The sequence below is a fragment of the Melanaphis sacchari genome, unplaced genomic scaffold (assembly GCF_002803265.2).
Source record: "Melanaphis sacchari strain LSU unplaced genomic scaffold, SCAv2.0 Contig2016_pilon_pilon, whole genome shotgun sequence".
NCBI classification, from domain to species: domain Eukaryota; kingdom Metazoa; phylum Arthropoda; class Insecta; order Hemiptera; family Aphididae; genus Melanaphis; species Melanaphis sacchari.
The window spans coordinates 1-4,529 of record NW_020270986.1 but is presented as its reverse complement, the minus strand read 5'-3'; the positions used below and the strand labels follow the sequence as shown (position 1 = coordinate 4,529).

At 30.8% G+C, this 4,529-nt stretch overlaps 2 pseudogenes; one reads left to right on the top strand and one right to left on the bottom strand.

Moving 5' to 3' along the window:
* Window positions 1-250: 250 nt before the first annotated feature.
* LOC112593370 lies at window positions 251-2,023 on the top strand (annotated as a pseudogene).
* Window positions 2,024-2,789: 766 nt separating this feature from the next.
* Window positions 2,790-4,339, bottom strand: LOC112593371 (annotated as a pseudogene).
* Between the last annotated feature and the right edge of the window lie 190 nt (window positions 4,340-4,529).

The following is a 4,529-nucleotide window of genomic DNA, read 5'->3' as shown; positions in this document are numbered from 1 at the left end:
GTAACGGCGACAATAATCGTAATATTATAAATTAATATAAATACTAAGTTATCGACTATTATCGCCGTTACGATAACGCTAATGATTATTAAATACCGACGATATAATATAGTGCGTCCAATTTACAATGCAAGCCTTAACTCAGGCTTTAGTATACGATTTGGTGTCGAACCGTGCCGACCGCGTTTTGATTTTGTTTTTATTTTTTTGTGCACGTATAAAATATCTACATATTTCTGAAGTGAAAACTATGTCGGAAGCAAAAAAGAAAAAAAGACAATACAGTGCGGAATACATAAAATACGGATTTATTCAAAGTCGGACAAATCCATCATCGCCAATGTGCCTCATATGTCAAAAAACATTTTCAAATGAAGCAATGAAACCTTCTCGATTACTCGATCATTTTAATAAAATGCATTCAGATATGAAAGACAAAGATGTGACTTACTTTCAAAATATGGAAAAAAAAGTACGTAGCTCAACCTACTTTATCAACGCTTTTTTCTGCGGCTTCTAAGCAAGACAATGATGGGCTTCGTGCGTCGTACAATATTTCACTATTAATTGCTAAAACAGGCAAACCACATACCATTGGGGAAGACTTAATTTTACCAGCAATAAAAGAAGTAATAACAACTGTGCTCCATAAACCAGCGGCAGATATTATCCGAAAAAATTCCTTTGAGCAATAGTTCTGTACAAAGACGAATTGATGAGATGGCTGAAAATATTGAAGAATCATTGTGCAATCATTTGAAGACTTGTCAATTTTCAATTCAGTTGGATGAGTCCACTTTACCAACTAATGAAGCATTATTGTTATCATACGTGAGGTTTATAAAAAATGAAAAAAATATGTCAAGAACTATTATTTGCGAGAAATTTAGTGACAAATACAAAAGGAGAAACTATATTTAATACACTGGAAAAGTTTTGTGATGAAAAGCAAATCCCTCTGAAGAATATTATGTCAATTGCTACTGATGGTGCCCCAGCTATGACAGGGCGACACAAAGGCTTTATAGCATATTTAAAAAATAAAGTTCCAGACGTGCTTGTTGTACATTGCGTCATTCATCGCCAGCATTTAGTTGCAAAAAATCTGAGTGAACGCCTGCATACATCACTGCATTATGTTATTAGAGCAGTTAATAAAATCAGAAGCAACTCACTAAATGACAGATTATTTAGTCAACTTTGCGTTGCTAATGATGAAGATTTCAATCGATTGCTGCTTCACACAGAAGTGCGCTGGCTGTCAAAAGGTACTTGTCTAACTCGATTTTACAATCTGTTTGACTCTGTGATAGAGTTCCTGAAAAACAAAGACACAGGACTTCGCGATAACCTCATCACATCAAAGAATGATATTTCGTACTTGACAGACCTCCACAAATTATTTAATGATGTCAATCTCCAACTTCAAGGTGACGACTTGAACTTGATTAAAACAAAAACTGTCATTTCTACATTCGTTGCCAAACTGCTATTATACAAGAGAAATATTGGTAGACGTGAATTCAATAACTTTCCTAATTTAGGAGCAGCATCTTTTATCAACGATGACTTGGTTGTTTACTGTCAACACTTGGAGAACCTCCACAATGATTTCAAAGAACGATTCCAGGACATTTTAAACATGGACATACCAGACTGGGTATTAGATTCTTTTTCAAATGTCAACACAGCAGAATCATCCCAGTTAGAAGAACAACTTTTAGAATTAACCACAAATGAGGAAATCAAATTCAAATTCAAGAATGGCTATCAAGAATTTTGGCTGCAAAAGCCAATCATGGAACTGTACCCTAGTTTATGGTCGATTGTCCAACGATTTCTGATAGCCTTCCCATCATCGTATTTGTCTGAACGTGGATTCAGTGCTGTAGCAACACTGCTAACAAAAAAGAGAAATCGGTTGCTTGTTACCGAACGCGGTGATTTACGGCTGTTTTTGAGTAAATTTGAGCCAGATATTAACAAACTCGTTAATGCACATCAAGTTCATCCATCACATTAAGTAAATTTTATATTTTGAATTCATAACTTTTTTAGCATGATTTTAATAAAAATAATTTTAATGTGAATAATTTTAATTATAAATGTTTCGTCATCCAATTGCTGTCATCCAAAAAGCTAATTTAAAAATTTATGTTAGATGATGTTAAATTTGTATTATAAAATATAAACTGAAATATCTATTTTTAAAAGACATAACAGATGCTAAGTTGAATTTTTTTTTTTTTTTTTGGGGGGGGGGGGGGGGGGGGGGGTTTTTTTTTTTTTTGTGGGGGGGGGGGGGGGGGGGGGGGGGGGGCTAGACAATTTTTGATTCTCAATGTGGGCGGTGGATGAAATAAGTTTGAGAACCTATGATTTAGAGTATTTAGACTCGTATTCGTGTAATCTAGACATAGAGTTACACGTTTTTTAATTTTGTATAATAATTGAAAGGGGAACTTTTTAATTGACCCTTATGAACAATTGGAGTTCTATTCTCGATTAATTTGCAGACTTTGTTATTCTCTACAGTCTTGTTAAGTATTTAAATACAATATTCAAATGCATTTAATGTATGTACCTACTCAAATATGTATTCTAAATATACTTGAGAAGTACTTGGACACAGTGTTAATTTTCAGGAGGTGATCTGTGGGAGGGGGAGGGTTATACCCCCGGGATAGAATTTCTGAAATAAACACTGCTTGGGCACGGTAGGTACCTAGGTATTTAAATAGGTACTTTTTGAAAGTATCTATATTTAAAATCAAATACCTAGGACCTAGTTATTTGTCTGTCTTGGATATCTATAATGTTTTCAAAAACATCAATCAGTTTCATAATAATAAGAAATATGTAGGTAGGTAGCTTAAAAAGAAAATATACCTAGGTACCTATAATTTAATTTAGTTTGAAAATTTTAGTTACAACTTACAACCTGATTAACTTTAGATATTTATGTAATTATAATTCATTTTTCATTTGGGTTATAGAATTTGTTAAAACAATTAGGTAGTGTTCCAACGTAAAATAAAATAATCTGAATATTGAATACAATAATAACTTTTAAAATACATTTAATATTTATTCTTCACTTAATACAAGAAATGTTTGATTTTAACCAAATTCATAATACAATTAATAATTAAAATTCCTAATAAATATAAACAAATAAAATTGTTAAAATCTAGTACAATTAAAAAAAAAAAAATTAAATATTTTCATGAACTAATGCTATAGCAACAAGTTTATCATTACTTATTGGTACTACAACACTTATGTAGTAAAACGTCCATGTTGATTAAAATTAAAACAGGGAAAACTTTGTTAATATAAAGTATTTTAATAATATCTGAAGGTACAGGACTATGAAACATAGTACAGTGTTCATATTTAACTACTTCAATTTTAATTTGTCCACTTGTATACTTAATTATTTTATTCACTTTAACTATATCGTAACTTTTTAATAAGAAAAATATATCTTTATTATTCTTAGAACTCACAACAAAGTTCTCTAGTACTAATTGTTCATATAATGTTTCATTTGATGCATTATTTATGAATGAATCATAATTTAATTTGTTTTTAAAAATAGGATAATAAAGAGACACATCATAAGGCTGGCTATTAATTTTCTCCATAATACGGTTATATGCATCTTGAAGAGGGTGTTTGGAATTTTTACTAATCTTTTTTACAAATTGTAAGTAGTTTAAATATTTGAAAGCACTAAAAGCGTCCAGGGGGGCCATGAATTAAAACAAAATCGGTTATGTGGAGTAAACCATGGACATTGTAACCAACATATTCGTTACCATAATAATTAGGATAGTCACTAACAAATTATTTTAATAAGTTTTTAGCCATGTTATTAAGGGTATAACATGTTTCAGAAGAAAGTAAAATTCGAATAGCACAACTTAGAAGCATGAAGTGTTCATAAAGCGTTTTTTTTTAATTGCCCTTTTAACACAATAGATCCAGTATAAATTAAAAATGTTCTGAATTCTATGGCCTTCCAAAATTCACACTCTTCTAATGTTCTAGGAAGGCGACTAAATTCACTTGGCAAAAATAATTTTAAGTTAATTAATTCTTCAGATACAATTTCAGGATCAACTAAACGAACAGTTTTTTTACCTTTTACCCAAAATGTAATTAATTTTTTCATTACACCTAAACATATATTATGCATGTATTCTAGAACTACAACTGAGGTAATGTTTATTGGCAAGTCTTCTAATGGACTGGAATCTTTATGATAATACTCATCTTGTTTATTACGAAAAGACTGATCAGTTCTTAAAGGAGCATCCACGTCTAGATATGACATTCGATAGTTTATGTATGTACCCTCTACAATACACGAATTATACCCATGATACGCATTATGATTTTCTACATTTAATATAAAAGATTTAGCAGGTGCGTCACAAATGACTTGACTAATATTAAACTTTAATATTTTTTTTTCATTGATATCAAGACCATTAGATATAATATCATTAATTTCACTAATAAAT